The sequence below is a fragment of the Corvus cornix genome, chromosome 10, assembly GCF_000738735.6.
Source record: "Corvus cornix cornix isolate S_Up_H32 chromosome 10, ASM73873v5, whole genome shotgun sequence".
NCBI lineage: Eukaryota > Metazoa > Chordata > Aves > Passeriformes > Corvidae > Corvus > Corvus cornix.
Window position 1 is genome coordinate 15,712,075 of NC_046340.1, and position 21,969 is coordinate 15,734,043.

Here is a 21,969-nt window from a genome sequence, read left to right on the forward strand (position 1 = left end):
CACACCATTAGAGCCAGAGTCTGGCTTCTCCAGACAAAATTATTGTGGGCAAAACCTTGCCTACACTGATATCAGTGGCCGAATTCCCCATTATCTATTTAATAAGTAAGAGAAACTCAGGTGTTAGATATCTGTTTTACCACAGAATAAATTCCTTTGAGATACCACCCAGATATGGATACATCTTTTAGTTACTATTCTGCCAAGATATCGATAGATATCACATAATTACTCACTTAAAAAAAAAAAATCCAAATAATTATGTTAAGCTACAGAAACTGCTTTTTGATGATTCTCACAATTGGGTTTTCAACCACTCTTATAAAAATATCTCCACTTCAAACCTAGAGGCCCAAGAACTTGAAGTAGAAATCTTCAGGTTAGACAAGATCAAATGAGACCAAAAGCAAGTGTCTGAGGGAGTGTGTTTCTCAGAATGACTCTTATGCAACAGTTCATTGTGTAAAAGTGGAATATGCTGCTGGACAGACTCATCAAGGAAAAGAGTCTTCTGCCAAGGCTTCCTCACTAAGATTCTTTCGTACAGTTTGGCATCCTGACAAACATGAACATTTGATTTGTCAGTGTTGCCTGATTGCCAAGAGATGTCACAACCACCTTTTCCCAGCACAGACATTCAGCTGCCAGGTTTTTCTCTTTAAGCAACTCTTGCGCAGTTGTAGTTGCCCAGATGAGTTTCCTCTCTTTCTTCCCCTGTGACACCTTTCCTGCTCTCCCCTAAATGATCCCCTATGTTTATATACAATGAATTTTCCAGAGCAGTGAGGACAGACTTCTTAGTGCAGCATCATTACCCCTTTGCTTGGCACAGAAGTAGAAAAGAGCTTGTCTGAGCTGGCAACCATCAAGCTTTACAGTCTAACAAGTTCCACTACTATAATGAAAATCCAAAGACCTGGAAACAATATACAGAGCTTCCCTGACTAATTTTATTATGCAGACACACTTAATAGCTCCTGTTACAATCACATTTATAGCAGGAAAACAGTATTGGATTGTGACTATCACACTAAATCGACATGGATTATCAGTCATTAAAAAGGAACAAAATTAGCAGCAAGCAGCAATATTTTACACTTATCAAATCTACAGCTGGTCAAGGTTCATTACAATACAGTGCAATAAAGTCAGGAAGCATTGGCTCATTCTACAGAACATTTAAATCTCTATTGTATTTGTGTAGGATATAATTTCTGATAGCAATAAAGCCTAATAAAAGTTACACCCCGATGAATAAAGTGTTAATAAATTGACCCAAGACATTTAAATGGCTAATTATATTGAGATAAAGGAAGATTCACTTGTTTCTATAGATTGTTTGAAGCTGTACTCTAACCAGCTAACTAACCAACTACAGAATTATTTTATTTAAATATATCTGGGATATAAAATATTCATTTTTCTAGCTCCTTTTTCAATAGATTAATAATTAATCAGAATTTCCTAACACATTTCCTATTCATCAAATGACTCATACCTCTCTTTAAAACTTCCGAGCTTTGCATAACTTAACTATTCCCCAGATTTTATTTAATTTAAAAGTATTTATCTCAACTATGTTTAGCTTTTCCATAGGCCATTTCAGCAATAAAAAGGGTACTTAATTATAAAATACCAAGTACATTGTACTATAAATATTGTACTCTAGTACAATACTTACATGGTATATAAAAAAACAGACCAAACAAGCACTGACCAGGTCAGGGTACTCCTGCAGGATAATTATTGTGATGGGCCTCTCAAGATCCTGAGCCTGACTAAAAAGCTGTCATCCTTTAAGTCTGAACCAAGAGTTACAGCAGACAATAGTCCTACAACTCATTCCTTACAAAAAGTGACCGTATAAATTCAGAAGTTCCTCCCTTATCTCTGGGTGTTACAAGAGTAAATGCTCACACACATCCACACCCCACTCCCCCGTCTTTGGGAAGGGCCAGAGCCCAGCTCCACAGAGCACTGGCTTGCACAGGCATCCAGAGAGCTGTGGGGGTCAAGAATGGACTAGAGAGAGACAGAGATTTTATGAACAGAACTGAGGGAGCAGAGAGGACCTGGCTGAATCTTGACTAACACAACGGACAAAACCAACCAGCAGCAGGTTCACAGAACAACTTCTTTTGGTGTCCTTGATTGCTTAAACTACACCAGAGAGTTTTGGAAACCATTGGTGATTTGCGTCTCCAAACCACATTAGAGACAACAGTAGAGTAGTAACAGCCTCTGACATGAATGGAATTGTCCACCAGTGTCACGGTTTTTCAGGGTGGTGGTTTCCAGATAATGGAGGAATAGTGACATATGTATGGAAAATGACTGGAGTGATAAAAAAGGGAGGCAAAATGAATAACCTTGTCAAACTCTGTTAGTAGATATAAAATCTTTCATTAGTGATCAGGATGAAAAGTAGCTGATAGTATTTGCCATTTAAAAACCCTGTATATTTTTTAAAGATATGAACACACGAATCACAGGCGGCTAAAATTTCATTTGCTACATTGCACTTACACAAACACAAAATGAAGTACAAATGCGTCACAAAGGCATTTGGCACTCTAAGTCTAAATCAGTTTACCGCCTATTGACTTGCAGTAGCTTGAGTTCGCAGGTCGTACATCTCTTGTGTAACTGAAGGTTTAAGATCAGGTACAGGAGAGGCAAACGCTGAAACTATAATTACTGCTGAAACAAGACCAACCTGCAATTCAATGCAAAAAGTCTGATTCTACATTCAAAAGCAAATCTAGCTCATATTGCTAAGGAAATCACACTGTGTGAAACATGCAATTGATATGGCTGTTGTTAAATAGAATTTGAAGTGTCAATAGCTGCAAAACCAGTATTTATTTTTCCCCCTTTGATGTTTTTTCAAAATTCTGTACTAAAATCCCAAAAGCCTAAGGGTGTTTGTTCTTATTCAAAATAGCTTCAGTCTCATCAATGCACTACCTTAATTCTTTGCATGCTCAGTTTCCTTCCTAAAAGATATCTGCATTGTGTGCTTTTGAAATGGGTTTCCAAGCAGGTGTTTGCTTGGAAATGCAGTCTGAAGCAGAGGGCACCAAGTGAGCCTCCCTGGAAACATCCTGCCTGCTGGGAACACTGGGCAGGCACAGCAGTGGGTCCCATGATGGAACCTGCACGGTTGTCTTGGATGACTCTTCATCAGTGCTCAACACAAATAGAAGGTTTTAAGATAGGTGCCATTACTCTGCTTCCCACTGATCATCTGCCTCTGGACCTCAGTATCCCACTCCTCATTTGTTTTATTAGAGCATAAATACTCAAGGAAAGGATTTGGAGGGGTCACTAAGAGGGTTGGGAACTTTCTGAGTGACACATAACTATCTTCTATAGATAGAGTGGAAAAATATTTTCACTTCCCCCAGAGCACACAGACATGAAAATTGCACTGTGCTGATTGCCCTGAAGTACCCAGCTCCTCTGGGGAGCCTGGGACAGGTTAAACATCTTCCTTCTCTATCTTCTGGAAGGCATCTCTAACTTCTCCAGCAGCATTAAACCATTTGACCTGCAAGCTACGTTAGAGATGCTCTGGATTGTCCAGGTTCATCCCAGCTACACATTAAGTATCTCCGTTTTCCCACAGGAGCCTCTGTAAATAAGCAGCATGAGATCTTATCAAAACTTATTTCAAATATTGCGTATTTCCTTGTTTTTCTTAATCAATTGTAGAGTTTCCCTAGTTATCCAGGAAAGATATGCTATAAAGGTTTAGGTTTCTTCTGTCATATTGACCTGGCTCAAGACAGCTTAATTCCAGGACTATTAACAGCAGTTAAAACTCTCAAACTCTTGAAAAGCCAACTAATTGAAAGTCACTGGAATTATTCATAGCATTTGCAAAAAAAGGGTTGCACAATCTGTACTTTCTCCAGCAAGCCATTTAATAGCCATCAGACTACAGCACTAGAGTAAACAAAAATCATGTTCTAGAATGAAGGAAGAGTCCCATGAGAAGTAGAGGAATCATCTCAGGGAAGACAGATCAGTTAAGTCCCTGAAAGGCAAAATGCAGTCACATTTATTCAAAGACGACTTTGATCTTTTCAGCTGAAGTGTTGTGAAGCTTTAATTTTTTTCTTGAATATCAAAATATTTTCATTACAGCCTCATTCCTTGAACATGGAGACTGAGAACTTCAACCTACGAAGACCTGTGGGTACTAGAATTTAAAACCATCCACTTGCACTTAAGTCAGTCCTTGGCAAATTCCAGGAGTTCTGTATGCTCAATTTATCCTCATCCTTACTTATTTATTGTAGGTAGCTCTTCTCAGCAAGTATACTACATATCCATACTGAAAATGTAATATTAAAGATGAATATTTATGAGGTGAATTAATCATCCAGAAGTTTTCCTAAGTAACCATGGGGGGGGGGGGGGGGGAAATTAAAAGCATGTTCAAAACTATGGCAGCAGTACTACATGAAATGCAGAGAGAGGCACAATTAGATGTGAGGAAACTGCTCTCAATGGAAAGGAGGAGCCAGCCTGCACTTTCTTCAGACTTAACCTACTCACAAGCATCTGCCTAATCTTCACTGGCTGCTGCTGCCACCTTGGCAGAAAGCGGAAATCCTTGTGTCACTGGAAAGCAACTCAATGCAATCTTTAGTCCAATTTTGTATCGGTTTGGGCCTGTGTAGCTTTCTTTATTTGTTTCTAGAGGACGCATTCATGACCTTTCTTGTAGATAAAGGCAGTCGCAGGTGAAGGTCAATTGGAAGAGAGCAGCTATCTGCTAACTTAAAAAGGTGTGCTCAGCCATGCAAGGGTTTTGCATGACTTGTCAGAGAAAAAGCACGGACAGTTCTCAACTGAAATCCAGCAAAAAGGAGGAGAATTTTTTCCTGTGGAAATGCTGGACTGCAGTACAGGAGGAAGATGGACCCTGTACAGAACCAATATACTGAGCCAAGTGCAGCACAAATTTGTACAAAGTTCTTAACCAGAAATCCTCAGCTGCAGCCAGCTGGAGTAACTTCACTGTTGAAAACAATGTCTTTCCATAGTTTCTTCCAGAAAACTCCTAAACCAAAACTGACTAACTTCAGAGAGGGCAGTTTATAGTAAGGAAGACCCAGTGTTGTGGTGCTGCCCAGCTGTACCACCAGCACTAAGTCTGTTCTTCTGAAAGGCAGATAAATTGCACACAGCACCACTGGGATGGACCTTGCTCCATGAACAGTCAAAGTCATAAACCAGCAAGAACTTCCTATGGGCCTTGGAACCACAGGATGTTAGCAAGGGCCACTACAAATAATTGGATGCCAGCCAGGACTGAAGACACACCTTTTTCCTAACTTGCTTCAACTCTGGGGAATTACAGATTGTAGCTGAGAAACAGAGAATAGAAAACAAACAAAAAAACCTGCAGGAACAAAGAGATTAATGAAAAACGAAAGTAGAGGATAATGAATCAGAAAAAGGCATAACACCTGTTATGCATAACACCTAATACAGACCTGGTGAAGAATCAAATGAGAGCAGATTAAAAAAAAATCATAAATCAAACGTACTGGCTAGGCAAAAATCTCCTTCAAATTATAATGAAATTGGATGAGAAAATAGGGGACAAGGTAAAGTTTTTAATGGAAAAATGTTTATGCAGATAAACTATTGCAACAGCCAGTTTCCATCACTTCCACCCATCCCATCTCTCTGCCATGTTCCACCACATCATCTTGGGATTCAAATACTGACTTGCACAGATCTGTCATGGGTGTAATGGTGGTGCATACTGCAAGAATATATTATAATCTAGTGACAGTTTTGAGAGATATTATTCCTGCAAATCATTGCTGCAGAAGGGAAACCATGAGTTGGAAATATGCACACTGTCTCATCAGCAAGTTTCCAAGTAAAGGAACCCTTCAAATACTTACTTTGTTAATTAATCTAAATCTCAGGAATAGGAAGACTGTTGCTCAGTGCCTCTTTGGCATCCTTACTTGCAGTTTTCCTTGAATCACTAAGTCAGAAGCAGACTGTGCAGAGACACAGAGACAATGCACTGAATTCTCAAGGACAGACAATTCTCCCAGATTAAACAGCATTCACTCTCTGTCAGGAGCTCAGCTTCAAAATTGCCAAAGCATGAGGAGAATGAGGTGCTGCTTAGACCTCTCTGTGCATGACAGGATAAAACGCAAGACTTCTCTGCCTAAAGGAATCCAGATCATGAAATAATCTTTAATCTTTGTCCCTTCAAGGCACTCTCAACACCTGTTATCCTTGATACTGTCACAGGCAAAAGAAGTGTGTGGATTCATCTCAAGGCTGGTAATTATTTCAGCTGATTACTCATTTGGATGGGGGTATTACCAGCACTCCTTCAGGTACAACAGTAGCCACTTTTATTCTGGCTGATGCTTCACAAAGCAGGAGAGTTGCTGTTCCCCCTTCTCTGTTCCTACAGGAAGATGAACTCCCATGCTACTTAAAATTACTGCAGTGAAACAGCCTGGCCAACTGGTTAAACTCAAATCTTCAGCAATTCATTTTACAGTCAAACATCACTGGCTTCATTCAACCTTATTACACACAGCAGCAGCTCAGTGTTTGGTATCTTTCTAGAGGAGTGTATTTATCTGATACTTCATTCCAAAACACCCTTTAGCTCTATAAATAGGAACTAGATCTCTAACCAGTGTGTTTTAATTTGACTTTGTTTTTCCTAAATCAATGATGGTTGCAAATCACAAACACTCACGATAAACAGAAAGCAAACACAGTCTGGAATCAGGGATTTTGGTGCAACTCTGCAAAGGCACAAAATGGGGGAAGTTCAGTTTTATGAGCACAAAGATGCCAGTGCAGTACCTTTTTTTGTAACTTCAAAACTATTACAGACAAAAAATCCCTTCCAGGCCCTTCCTGGGGCTAAATCCAACCCAAGTTGTTTTCGTGGTCCACTGAAGAGTTCAGATTGCTTCTCCTCTACTATGCCTTCAGTAAGTACTTTACCTCCATCTGCCCAGACAAAAATCAAGCAAATGTTTCTCAGCCTTCAGCCAGGGTGAAAGTATCCAGCTGTGTTTTGGTGTGGAGACTGCTCATTCCTCTCAGTTATTAATTTCTAATTCATAGTGGTTTAAGGGAGGGCTGTGGAGTCTCCAACACTACAGATATTCAAAACTGGACTGGACACAGTCATGAGTAATCCTATCCAGCTCTGAAATTAGCCCTACTCCAAAGATTCCTCTCAACTTGAATTATTATGTGATTTTTTTTATGATTATTGGAGGAATTGGTATCACTGGAGGGGCTCCTGCCCTTTTGCAAGACACAGATATAAGTAAGTCAGTCAGTTGAAGGTCACAAGTCTTTTTCCAGAGTGTGACTGCTGTGGGCAAGAGGGAGTGGGCAGGAGTACCTAGGGCCCGGGCAGGGAAACCGTTCACCAAGCAGCTGGTATTGGATCAGAACAGATACCATTCAGCAAAGGAAAGGCACCAGCACTACTGGTTCTGCTCAGCTTGAATTTCCATTCATGTGTCTGTACAAACAGCAGCACAGGTCCTTCAGCACTGCTTTTCTCCACAGTAGACCAAGCTTTTTAAAATTTATGTCTCATAAAGAGAAATAAAGGAATAGCATATTCCTCACTTCTGAGAGAAATTTCCTTAAGGATTCCTTCAAAATAATAATCAAAATATTTTTTTATTGGAAATAGGAAAAAAATATTATATTTATTTATTTAGTTGCCTTTAGTTTTCTAAATGTTAAATTACATAAAAATACAGTACCATATAAACCAATCATTTTAATGCACAATATAGCACATTGCTTTGATTTTCCTTTCTAGTACTCACCACTCGGAGACTGCTTCAGGTTCTTAAATAATTGGGAAGACAATTGTAGCCCCTCAGATTCCAGTGGTCATTAGCAGCTAAAGATCCTAAAGAGCTGCACTGCTCCGAGCAGCAGAGTGATTTTATACTCTTAAAGAGGCAATTAATACTTCTGTATTGTTTTGTTCTCGTCAGTTGGAGAATGGTCTGTGCTTTGGCAGAGGGCATTATTTATAGTCTGGTTTGCTACCGAGCAGGATTCTTTGCTGACCGATTGATGTCTTCTGACATGTCTGACACAGGAGGGACACAGTATTGGAAAGAGAGAAGTAGCAAATAGTCCATCCTTTGAGAGTCACCAATCAGCACCACAATCCCTCATCATTAGCATCAGTGCCACATTCTCTACAGCATCTAGTTTTGCCTGGAAGATAAACGCACAAGAGTGGGATTTTTCTATACTATATTTAGGCAATTAATATTATATCACCTCATGTGTCTCTTCAGGACATGATCCTATAAAATGAACTCTGCTCCCTCCATACTTCCAGCACACATTCTGACAACATCACAGGAATTCCTTTTTTTTCTGTTTACTGTCTACAGTATAGATTCACTGCCATTTGATCCTCTGGCTGTTCTTTCATAATGCTGAATGCAATTATCTACTGCTTGTAATGGTTCTGGTCTTTTAATTGTTCTTCATCTGTTAGCTGGTCAAACTGGAGTGAATTGTGGCCACTGCCACCCATATCTGACCCTTTCAGTGGGAATTCTCTCCCACTGACGTGTGCCTAGAGTATTCCTAGGCACCCTCAACCTCGTCCTTTAATTGTTATCCTTATTCTGCTCCACCTTCTGCTCCTCTGCCCCCTGAAGAAGAACCTTGAGATGCACAAAGGAAAGCCCTGTTTCTTCCTTGCCAGGAGAACTGCTTTCTCTTTTCTGATCTCACATGTACAGACATCACAGTCTCCCAGCTCCAATGCCTTCCTCCCTGTTCCTTGCCTTCCATTTCTATTAGTTAGCTGGAAGGATTTTCTGGGATCCAATCTCCCAGTAGAATGCCTGTATTTTCTCTATACCTCACCTCGGAAATTGTCCCTTTTTTCTTCAGCTATCAAAGATTTGGTTGGTGTCCTCAAGGTTCTTCAATCTGGTCTGTGTTTGGATATTACTGTACTCCTGTGTGCTCAGTGGGTTAATCAGATACACTGGCCAAAAAAGCCCAGGAACGCAGGCACTTGCAAGCAAATGCCACAACATCTTTGCTCATCCAGCCAAGTCATAACCATACCCTCATGGTTCATAGGAAGGGTTTGAACAACAGATGTCCCACATTCCTGCTCGCATTAGCTCCTAAACAGACACACAGATACCTTGTGATGGTGTTAGTATTTCAAAACTGTTTATACCAATAATTACAGGAAGATGACTTAAGCAGATATTTTCACAAATTTCATGGAGCTTGTTTTACCTGAGCTGTAACATTTTGGTAATTCAAACTTTCAGCTTGCTGAACTCAGGTACCTTTTTTTCTTTTCATATGGCAATATGGTCTTTCTGTCCCTGGATAGACCTCTTTCCCTCACCATCTTTCACTTAACCTTTTCTTCTTTTCCTGACCAGCATATAAGCAAAAATATAGAACTACTGGATTACCAATGAGACAGTCTACATTACTTTGCTGCCTTCTATTGAAATATTAAATATGGAGACAAATCTAAGATCATAATTACATAGCAGCAACAATAAAGGAGGCAGTGCCCGAACTGGCTGCATTAATTAGACTTGCCAAATAGTATTATCTAATTTGCTAATATTTTGAAACCAAAGTTTTCTGTTAGCAACTGCCAAACTCATAATCCTGAGGAAAACTGCCCGTTTAAAAACATCTGCATTGTACACCTTAGTAAATGGGAATACTGAAAACCTCATGCCCTGCAACTTGTTAATGTGATACCCTGGCATTACAGAGTGAAAATACTTTGACAACGTTAATGCGTCCTTTTCCAGTGTAATGACTTGGTGCTTAAAAATGAATGTTTTTCTACAACATGATCCCTCAGCTCCTAGCAGAAGATTTCAGCTCATTTTAGAACACATGATGAAGCATCTTCCTTGTTATAATGTGACAATGGCACTACTGAGCACAACAATTTGAGCCTGAATGTACCACTGCAAGACAGAAAAAATCTGAAGAGGCAATTCCACCTAGAACTATGCAGCAAATGCATAAGAAAGAGGAAGAAGAATGATTAAAGATGCATTAGCACAGTCTGACAAATAAGGCCCTTGACAAAAGAACCCTTGGTACTCTTGTAGAAGGGGAACAGCAGAGATTATCTGAGTGAGACACAGCCAAAGAATCTGAGGGGGTCTAACGAAGTCTCACATTTTGAAATACTTGAGATGAAAATTTATCTGTTCAGACAAAGTCGATTCTAAACAATTTCACTATAAAATATATAACTTCTGAATAGCGTTTAAAGTCTAGGAAAAAAAATGCTCTTTTCCTAATTACCCAACCCAAGTATTAAGTTTGGCACGTAGATGAACCAAAAATATGTTACACGTGACCCACGTACTTTCATTTCAGATAAATTAACATACAACAAACGGGTTCGATGCCTCATGCCAGCTCATAACACCACTTTTTTACCAACTTGTGTGTTTGGTCTCAACTCCTGATCAGAAAAAACCCAACCACAAACACCAGCAGTTAGTGAGATTTTGATTCAGCCCGGGCCGGACCCCTAATAATTAGTGTGCCTTCAGAGGGAAGCAGCTGCTTGGATCTTTTCTTTTGGTGTGGACTGATCTTGGCTTATGAAGTACCTTTAGAGAGACTGCCCCAAGGAAAACTAAGCAAAGCCATATCTGTATTTGACAATTTAAACCCCCCTTTTTAAACTCCGTTCTCCCATGCACTATTTTCAAAGAATAAACACCACACTGAAACTCCTCTGCTAAACAGACTAAGCCATTTTCTGTTTTGCAAAACTGCAGGAGAACCCATATGTGGCCTCATAAAATGACTGGTCCCTTAACCTCTATCCATGTGATGGAGCATTACAAGCACCTGTACACTGGCTCCTAACATATTTGGTAGCGACCTTATTACTGTTTGACAGCCTTAATTTAAGTCTCTGGACTTCCAGGAAGGAATACATTACTGATTGCTGAACCAAGTTAACCAGTTCTCCACAGTCTCAAAATGAAATTAAGACTTATTAAGATTCAAATTGGGAAAGACACCTGCTATAAAAACATAATCTGATGAGTTTCTATAAAGATCTAAAGTACAAATTTTTTTAAAAAGCACACATTTTACATCTGGTTTGAGGTTTGCAAACTGCCATATTAAGCTATCACTTGCTTTTGCACACTGCATGGACCCTTCAGAACAGTAAAATTATCTGTATACACAAAGATGGAATCATTCTATTTTAAACAGAATGCAGTATTCTTTCAGCTTTTGTAAATCTGAAAATCTTCTTGCCCCTTCAGTAAATCAGCACTGTGCACAAAGCTGCACTGAGTGCCCTCCTCGGTACAGGGAAGCAGATCCGTGCAGATTGCAAGCCCCAGTCATTAGTAAGTTCTGCATCATTCACTTGTGTTTCCTACAGAATTAGCTTGCGAAAAGCGTGGGAGATTTCAGGAGTGATGAACCACCACAGCTCCCCTGGTTCTGCTGCAGTGGATGAATGCTCAGCACCCTGGCATGTCTCACAGGGATGCATAACCAAACTGATCAGGATATTCCTGAGGGAACTCTTCATTAAATCCTAGCCATTTATAACACTAACTGATTACTAGAAATAATTACCATAGCAACCACTGCACACCATGCATTTGCTGGCACCACCAACAGTGAGTCTTCTGTGGGGGGGGAAGCAGAAGGGAAACAAGTCAAAACAAAAACTTCTATGCAGGTTTGGCATAGTCAGTCACAACTAGATTGTTTCCCTGTATTTTATTTTCATCAAAAGATCATATCCTATATTAAGGATACTGCTTCAAACAAGCAGCAAACATTTTAGCATTTAGGAATACAACATAGTGTGTCAACACTTCACATGGCATTGTACCAAAGCCCTTTGGTACTTTTACATACAGGAGCACTTTACATGTTCCAATCCTTCAGATCTCCCTTAGAATGCCAAGGCAAGCTGACCTGCAGCTGAAGATGTGAGGAACCTGGGTTTGTTTGGCTTTTTCCTTTTCCCCTCTGTAGCAGAATGCCGATGTCATTCCCATTTAAACCTAGACACTCAAAAGGCATTTAGCGGTCATTTAGTCCCAGTATCTTAGAGGACCTAATCACAGAAAAAAGAACACAATTTCCCACCCATAAAAATGGTGCCTAACTGCCTTATTGCAAACATACTGTAGACTGTGACATCCTTAGATGCTCAGAGCAGTGGAACCACACAACAGATGATAAAGACGGATGTAGAACCAGGGCCAAGAGAGTCATACAAAAGACAGACTGGGGGAGTTCAGATCTAGACAAGATATCTTCCTCAGTGTGAAAAACAGAAGCAGAAATGCACTGGGGACAGCTCAGTTGCCTTAAGCTACCTGAGCCATCATCATCAGATGATAAAAGGCTTCAAGATAAGCCTTTATGCTCCTACAGGGCTCACCAAGAGCTTTTTTCATTATCTCCCAAGGCCAAAATCTGTTTCCGCTGGTCAGGATTTCAAAGACCACAACATCAGCTGTGCGAGGCCAACCTCTAATACCTTGTGAAATATCTAATGTGTCCAAAGAGACCTAGACAATTTTAGCTGACCAGTTAAGGTTCCATCTGTTGTTTTTAATGCCTAGTTATCACAGAACAGGGAACAAGACCTGGGGCTTGTGGGGATGGTGTTTATCATCTGCACAGAGGAGAGGAACTGCTCAGCTGAAGGTTGTCCAGCCAGTTCGAACACATTCTTACACTTCGCAATTTTGAGGCTTAGCAAAATAACTCTGGAGTTTCTGGCCTCTGAAGGCCTGGAAAAGTGTGTTTCATTGGGAAGTTTTACAATATCAATTACAGCTTTCAAAGAGCAATAAGGCAAAAGGTTCTGCCCCCTTCTGAGCTCCTCCCCTTTGTTAAGCTTTCCCTTCTTTTCTACAGGAAAAAAAAGTCACTTTACAGGATTAAAAAAAGCAAGCAAGTGAAACCCTGGGGGCTGGGAGACTTGGACTTTAAAGGACTCTGTAATGAACTGTTTCATGGTAGTTAATCACTTTAATCGTGCTTCCTTTCCTCAACAAAAGTTTCCCTGCCTGTACTCTCCAAGTGATCTCCAATCCTTCTCTAATACAATGCCCAGAGGGTTAGAGTGTGTTCCAGCTCTGGAACATTGGCCTGAGCAAAGGGCAAAAATCCCTTACTCTTCTGGCTAATTCTTTTCTGAATTCATTCCAGAATTACCACCACATTTTAAACTCCAGCACCATGCAGAACATGTTTTTACTATCAGTTACAACAGGCTCTTACTGTACTGCTCTTCAGTCATTAGCTTTCCATTTTATATCCGGGTTTATAGTTAAAAGTTTTTTAAAAATGCATTATTTTTAAAAAACTTTGGATGAAAACTGGATTTCTTTCATAACTGTAACTCTTTTTATTTTGGAAAAATAAGCTTAGGATAAAAAAAACAGAAATAAGGATTTGAGACCCACTGCAATGGTTTGGGGAAATAGGAGAAAGAGAGGAGAAAATGTCTTATGAGTTTTGATCTTCTGTCTTGCTGCCAAAGGAGATGAGAGTCCCAGTAAATTGCTGTGTGCACCTACACAAACCTGATCATCAGTGCTTTTCTGCAATGGGAACAAAGGATTCCTGTTAGTAGTGGGAGCTCATTGACCTCTTTTGGCATCTGCCTGACTCCCCTTCTGCAGTGCTTGGTTTGTACACAATATAATGCACAAGCTTTCAGGCATTCCTCAGTATTAATGAACAATTAACACTGTGTCTATTTAAGTCAGTGATTATCTGAGGGGTTCCTATTTTCAAAATAGTTTCTTTTAAACTATGTCTATCTTCAGTCCTATTTTAAAAACAACTTTTAGTTTATTATCCCAGTGGAATAAGTGCATCTCTTGTCCACATTGAAAAGAAGCCATTTCCCTCCAAACACTGTAAAATATCTGTTCACATAGAAATAAACACTGAAACTTAGAGCAATGTCTTTGCCTCCACAACCCCTTCCTACCCCCACATTTTCTTCTTGACAACTACTAAAAATAAATGTAAAAGTAATCCTAGTTTTTATTCAAAGCTATCTCAGCTTTAAAAGAACCTTCCAATAATGATTGAGGCTATGATTTAAACCCATAGGTAACCCCTGAAATCTGCTTTGAATAGCAACAAATTCCTAACAATATCTTGAGCGCTTGTAGCGAAGAAATCTAATCTCTGAACTCCTAAAGGTCAAGATTTACTGCCTGGTAATATGGCTCAAGTGTAAATGCTCTGTAATGCTACAGCAGGTGATTGCTTTGCTCTCTAGACAGTGTCAATTTTGCCCAAGTAGCAGCAGATGTGTCTAGCGTTAAGCCAGAATGGTGTCAAGGGCCCTTCTTGAACAGAACTGCTTCTCAGAGAAACTGGTCCTAAAGCCCCAGTCTATTAAGACCATACCCAAAAGACAGACATTTAAAACTTAAAGGATGCTGGAGAATCAAGGTGCTTTAGAGCTCTAATGTTTCACAGTGCAATATCCTGGAAGAAGAAATTCTCTTGTGATACAAATGCATATCCTCAAATCACACAAATCACACAGCTGCCAGTGCAGCTGAAGTAACTTACACCAGAAAAGTATTTGGCTCTGAATATTCTTCATTCCAAACTTCTTCCTCCTGAATTTCTTCAGTGAGGTGCTGCCGTGGTGTCACAGTTAATGTCACAGTGCTCCCACCCATGGTACTCCTGCATCCCCTGGCTCCCTTACCCAGGCCGTTTATGCCCAGTACCTATGGCGGCTATGAAATTCTAACCTAAATGTACTTTCTGAAATAATTTATCATTGCTCTGACTTCTCCAAGCTACAGAGACACAAAAAACAAAGACTTCATTACATTAAATACTGCCTGTTTTGTTGTGATACATTCTAAGTCCAAGGATAAGAAGATAAGGAAAGCATTCCATTTGCAAATAAAGAGCTGTAGTCAGTCTGCAGAGGATCCAGTGCACTTTAGTTCTACTTATGTAAAAGAAGCAACACAAAAGGATTCCAAAATCAACAGCAGAAGCTCCTCACACACTTTCCCGTATGGACACTCGTAGCTGTGTAGCAAAGCAGGCTGGACCCTTTCCCAGCAGAACTTTTATCCAGCTGTTGATACCCCTTCCCACCTTGGTGCTGCTGGACACAGATACTCCAAAGGCCTCAGGAAACACAAAACAAGCCCACAGTGTTTCTCATATCTGCAGTCTCTGAAGAATATCCATGGAGAAGTTTAGGACAGCTTGAGGGCCAGCTAAAACCAAGGATGGCATTGCCCAAGAGCCTGAACTTGGTCTTAACTTGCATAAGTTTTCCTTCCATGCCTTGGTGTGGACAGATGATACTTCTGAAAGAGACGATACTAAATACCTGTACCTGTGCTGAACAACATGGAAACAACTTGGCTGCCAAAATGGAACTTAGTCTGTTGAACAGGAATTTAAGTGGAATATTCTCTGCTTGTTACAGCGATTAAGTTGCCCTGCATAACTTGAGATTTTCTGGTTTTCCTCCAAGAACATTTAGAAAAGGTTTTCATAGGATTCAAACATGATTAATAAATGTTTTGACAGCTGTACACAATGAGAATGCCAACAAATCATTTAGCCCATTCTCTGATTTTACCCAGCGAATAATTTTTTGCACTTCACATAATACAGTTTCTCAGATGGTGTTGCTTTGTGCTGACTTGGCATACACACATTTCACATCTGTAATTTATATCTGTAGAGACTTAAGATACCTAGTAGGCTTTTACACAGCAGTTTTAGCTGAAAATCAGTATTACAGTGACTGAGGTCTTTACAGAAGCGTTGTTTCTGCAAGTCTGAAGCTTGATTTCGGGCTTCCCAGGAACAGAAAATAATCTCTCCCTCAAACTTTTCATGGAGGGCAGTAAGCAGCCTTTAGAAAAAGCTCTGACAGACTCAGACTGTGTTTATGTGCAGAAGTCATACTGGGACAATGTTAAAAAATCAATGTAAAATCCTAGTGCAAACAACAGAGTTTAAAATTAATTACATTGGCTGAGTTTCTGGCTGTAAATCATACGAGTAATTTCACTAGTGCTACCAGAGTAGGCATTCCCGCCAGACCTCAATGGGAGCTTACTCACGTATATCATTTGAAGTAATCCTTTTGAGGTCTTATTTATGGATTCATGGAAAGCACGATGCCATCCAGCCCCACGCTGGGCATGCTGTCATTAAGCACTGAATGGCAGAAAATGCAATTTAACTTCTCTGAACAGCGTCATTTGGAATAGTCCCAGGAAAACCCAGCATAAAACTAATTTCTAGCTGCATCAGATATGTAAGTATTTACAGAGCTCTTTGTAAACATACTGCAATTAAAAACATTTAATAGAGAACAAACCCACTTCACCATATGGCAAATCATCTTCAGTTAAGGCAAGAGAGCCTTAGTGTCTGACAAAGAGGGCAAGAGAGACAGCCTGTAAATTCCAAAGACTTGACAGAAAAGGGGCCCCCAAAATAGCTTATCCATGTTGGAATTGTGATGATGACATAGAAAAAGTAGCCCCAGGCCTCAAATCTTTGCCATGGGATACAAGGACACCTGTAAAAATCCCTGTGTAGGACCAACATATCTTATATGAAAAATAATTGCTTTAAACAGCAGGAAGTGTGAGGTGCAGCATTATCCCAGAATATCACAACCTGTTAGTGCTGTCAAGAACTGCGTCAGGAGATTAATCTCCATCTACACAAGGTTTTCTCTCAAGTTAAAAATTCACATGCAAAGTCAGCATGGAGGAAAAAGGCTTACAGTGGAATGGAAGATATACCTGATTCCTGTAGCAAAACTCTTGGAGTCCTCCTTCAGGATACATTTGGTAGAAGGTAATAAAAAGATGACTCAGAAGATTTAACCAAACTCTTGAAATTTCTCAGAAACACAGATTTTTCCAAACAAAGTATAGGTTTGATTTTTTTTAAAAAACACAGAAATTTGATATGTCCGCTTAAAGAAAATTAATACTCCATTTGCTACCAAATTGTGTGCTGGAGTCCCCAGTTGTGTGCAGAGCCCCTGAGTGACCCTAGCTTTTCAAATCAGGTCTCATACAAGTTGAGAAGAGGTTTTCAGGGAAGAGATGGGATGTTTATCATTCCCTGAAAACTGCTAATGAACAGCAACACCTAAAATGATAGAAATCCTAGGCCTTTGATTGCCAGAGTACAAAATAGCTTGGGGGCCACGGTAACCACAGCTGCAGCAGCAACAGCTCTCCCTCTGTACCACATAAAGCAAATGACTGCTGCACAGGAAGCGATCACCAGGAGTGCCAGGTTTCAGTCAACTTCCAGAATTCCCTGGGGCAGAGGTTCAGACGGTGAGCTTGGTAAGACTCAAGCAGGGATGGCCAATGCCTTGCAGAAAGTGCTGCAAAATACACAGAGAGAACAACAAGAACTGGAACAGGCAGGGCCTAAGCCAACAGAGGGAGAAGCCACCTCACTTCGTCCCCATGCTGGCCTGCTCTTGTGGAATTTGTGAATCTGCAGGGAAGCACATCTGAACACACTTGGAGTGAGGCTTGGCACAGCCAAGAACACCCCTCCAGAAGCCCAGCTTAGAACCTGCAGTGATACTGGTGACCAGAAGTACCTGTACAGAATCCATTTTTAATGTAACTTTTACAGGGTGTCAGAGTTGTCAAATGGCTCAGAAACACCTGAGTAGTCTTCGGTGGATTAAATGCTTTCATAACAGGTTGAAGTTGAGTGACATTTTTAAGCTTCAATTTGTCCTAAGTGAACCAATATGCAAAACTAATGAGATCATAAATTTTTTCCTCCAGTTAATGTACTAGGTAGAGGATGGAGAGCAGAGAGAGGCAGGAAGATGAGAGGCTGCCCAAACTCGTGAACTTGATTAAACCCATGTAATTGCAACAAGAATAAGACCCACAGAAGCAGAACCATTATTTACTGGGCTACAGTATCCCCACCGAGGACACAGCCTTCAGCTGCTCTGCCTGCCCAGGGTCCAGACTAACCCAGTGCTTTTAAAGTTACAGCAAGAAGCTGAAACATAGGGTTGTTTAACAAGAAAGCCACATCCTTTTTTTTTTAAGGTTCAGTAAAATAATGTGCTGCTGTCGCAACGCAGTAACTGCAGTTTTCTGTGTATCATCTTTGTAAAGACACAGGGACAGTCTGGCAATGGCTGTCACTGCAGGAGGGCCAACAGGTTACATGTGTGCACCTCCTGAATTGCTGCTGCTACAACTGCAGCAAACAAAATGCACGAAGTGTCACTGCAAAAAGCAACATAACCTTATACCTTATCTCTGTCAGCAGATACCACGCATCAACAGAGACAGACTGAAGAAACAGCAGGTAAATACAGACGAAACACATTCAGAGTGCAACGCTTCAGCTACTGTGTTACAGTAACCACATGTATCAGAGCATGACACCATCTCCGCCAAAATTCTTACTGTTTTTAGTCCTTACAACTCTCATTTGAGATGAATGATTGGCATTCTCCAACGAAAGGTACTTTTTTGATTATGCATACATACGCAGACCAACTTACCAAAATTAAACCTATGCATATTAAATTGCTTATTATGAATTGCTTATTATTATTATGAAAATGCTTATTAAGAAAAAAAGTACTTTGTCTTAGTACAAAATGGCTACTTGAAAACTAACAGCTTATTTCAAAATTTAAGTTCAGTAAGCCCACACCTTGGCACATTTGTAAAAAGGCATCCACCAAAATCCTGTCCTTTCCTGGGAGCAGAAGTACCAAGCACTCCCACAAGACTCCCCTCTGCCAGATGGGGAATGGACTGGTGTTGCACAAGGTGTGCTGCCGCTGTTGGGAGATAGGGACATGCAAGCACTTAACGATCTCTCTGCCTTGTAGTTTAGCTTTGAAACTCTGCAGCCCTTGGAAACCCTGAGTGTCCAAGTTGGGAGTTCTTTTAGTTGTTTAGGGGCTCCTCCCATCTCACCAGTCATAGAATAGAGCAAATTAAGCATGATGCAATTGTGGTGTTATTCACATGGTGCTTGGGGAGGACGATCAGGTTTTGAGTTCACCAGGACTTCAGACATGTGTAAGATAAACACAAGACGATCAAATTCCATGTTTGTTTGAAAGCTAATCCAGTTTCGCTAAATATTCCAGTATAGGCTCATGCTAATTAAAGTGGAAACAGTCACATTTACTCACTGCAACATCACCTCTTTGCAATTCTTCCATAGGGACAGTCAAAGTAACAAGTCACAAGGAAGCTGGAATTCCCAACCAACCTGACTTGAATATGTAGACCTGTAGGTCTGATAACAAGAGTCACTTTTCTGAGTCCCTTTCAACAGATTTATAACACCTCCTATTTTTCTCATATTTCTTTACAAATTTCTTCTTTCCTTTTCACAGCTCAGTACTGAAAGAACACTACACAGCAGTCTCTTCAGCTGCTGCTTCTTTCCCTGTTAGTTAACACTGGTTTGAGTTTCCCTAAAGAACAAGGTTTGTGTGTCTCATATTCATAATTAAGACAGAGAAAGGAAAGTCCGTTGCCTGGCAGGCAATCCTACAGCACAGCAAACAAGATCAGTCCCAGATTCTTTTGTGAATTCTGCTAAATGAGATACAGCAAGGTTCTCAAATCTAAGCTCCAGCCTGTGTCTCAAATCCTACTTTTTCTTTTAAAAAACCAAGACATTTGCATTTTTTTCATAGTGAAGTTTGTTTTCAGAGGATTACATTGAAAAACACAAGGTCCTCAGCCTTCAGCAATGTGGGCAAAGTTCTTAAGAGACAAAGTTAAGGCAATAATGTTAAGGAAACAAGACTTTCCAGGGAGTAAAGCCAGACTATAACACACTGCTATTGATGGATGAAATTTGGTAGCCTTCACCTCCCCCATCACCCAACAGATAGGATTTCACATTCTTCGTATTGACACAATTCTTACCTTAAACACACCTTTTCCCTGATAACACCTCAATTCTTAGATTGTTCACCTGCAGATCATCTCTTTGCCTTGTGCTGTGCACCACTGGCTATTAAGGATTGGAACGAGACCAGCCTGTTTCTATTATATCCTTGGATTTGAATTACAGAAGTGTTGTAACTCCCAGCATGCAACCACAACTGAAATGAGCTAGTCCTTAATTAAACAGAGGTTGAAGCTCATTGTTTAATTAAACAGATGTAAGTGCCTAATCATTCAACTATTCCAAGCATACACTGCATATCATTTCATCTCCCCACCCACACAATGAAGGCACAGCTCTAAGACTTCACTGCAATCATACTATTTCAAATAAGCCAGCCTATGCTTTCAACAGAAAAGAGAAATTTCCAGTGACTGGATAAACATGTAAAAGAAGAGTGAATGGGAATTTACTGAGAGAGCCATTTCCAGTAAAGTGTGTGTGAAATGAGAATCTCTCTATGGAGCAGGAAATAGCCCTGCAGCACACCCACACCTCTTGGTTTTTCTGACATACAGAGGCCACACTATGAAAGCCTTTCCAACACCATGAATGCCTTTCAAACAACACTGTTGCAATGTAGGATACCACACAGATCCTTGTTTGGGCAAAGAGGATGAATTTTCCTCAGAACACTTCCAGAAAGCCCGGGCTGTGTGTGCACACATCCAGGCAATGCCTCAATGATCTACGAGGGGAACCAACCTACAGTGCTACAGACTCTGCCTTGTGTGTTCCAGGGGAGATGCCTGACATCAGAGGACATAGATCCTTTTTGTGCAGCCGTCATAAGATTGTTACTTTCTGGAGCAAAAGAATTTATCTGAAAGGAGTTTGCTGCATGAAGAGAAAACCAAAACTGATAGGTTGGGCAGTCAGCTTTTTACCCAAACTGAACAGATCCAATTGTTTATGAGAAGAGCAGAGGGAAAGAGATTGACAGATTCTCCAGATTCTTCAAGCCACCTGGCAAAACCAGGATAGATTCCAGCAGGGATTAAAAAACATGGACTGGGAATCTATATTATAATATTTAGCAGTGAAAGGAGCCTAAGACATAGGCAGAGAAGCTGTAGGTACAGTCCATGTTTGACAGGAGAGTCACCACAGAAGGACCCGTGTGACTTTGTGTCCAACCACTTGTTTCCACCCCTTGTGCCAGTGGCTGCTGTCCTGTCAGGCTGCACTGTGGCATGCACTGAGGGTGGCAGTGCGACAGAAAGAGTAGCCCCTTGTCTCCGTCATCCAGTGATTTCAATGTCAAACCTGTGGTGCCAGCTGATAGCCCAGCACAAGAGCATTTGTTAGCTGGATCAGGTTTGGCTGAAAATAAAAGTCACTGGCCCAGACCAGTAAAGCACAGAGAAAGTGAAAAGATGAGGAAGGTGTTAGGGATAGGGTTGGTTTCTTAGTTTTGTAAGACAAATGCAGATTTAAGAATTTACATCAGATTATTTGTATTGTTATCATTATTTCAAATGGCAGCTAATTTTTAGGGACTTAAAAGTGAACAGTCAAGTTAATTTCTGCAGTGTTGTTCAGAGGACAGAGGAGATAGCAGCCTCACCATAGCAGTAACAAGAAACAAAAGTAGAAGAAAAAGAACTTCTCAGGTGAGCTTTACCAAAGGCTTCATAATGCAGACCTGCCTGTGCCCAGCATTAGCATCTTGACCTGAAGGCTCAGAGTTTTCCTGGCTGCAAGTACCTAAGTTTTAACTCAGACAAACATGTGGACTGTTCACTGTTTCCTTCGAGGGGAGGCAGGATCAGACATTTTCAAGGGAACAGAAGTCACTTATTTATAGTATCAAGCCTGTGGCCTGACACAGCCTGGATGTCTGACAATTCAATAGTGAGCAAATAGCGAGACAACCCCACACTGAGGAGAATGTGCAAGGACTTATCACACCTGGAAGGAGGG

The 21,969-nt window shown here is 40.5% G+C and overlaps 2 long non-coding RNA genes across 5 annotated transcripts in view; one reads left to right on the forward strand and one right to left on the reverse strand.

The window, feature by feature from the left end:
• The window catches only part of LOC104683804, a 71,819-nt gene that overhangs the window by 42,845 nt on the left and 7,005 nt on the right, over window positions 1-21,969 (forward strand). For 3 of the 4 annotated variants that reach the window (XR_005602829.1, XR_005602828.1, XR_005602826.1), the window contains exon 2: window positions 18,394-18,432. This is a non-coding gene — a long non-coding RNA (uncharacterized LOC104683804). Of the gene's footprint in view, window positions 1-18,390; window positions 18,433-21,969 lie in introns of all 4 variants that reach the window. The other variant, XR_005602827.1, reaches the window with a different exon arrangement.
• The window catches only part of LOC104683806, a 96,358-nt gene that overhangs the window by 33,773 nt on the left and 40,616 nt on the right, over window positions 1-21,969 (reverse strand). The window lies entirely within an intron of this gene.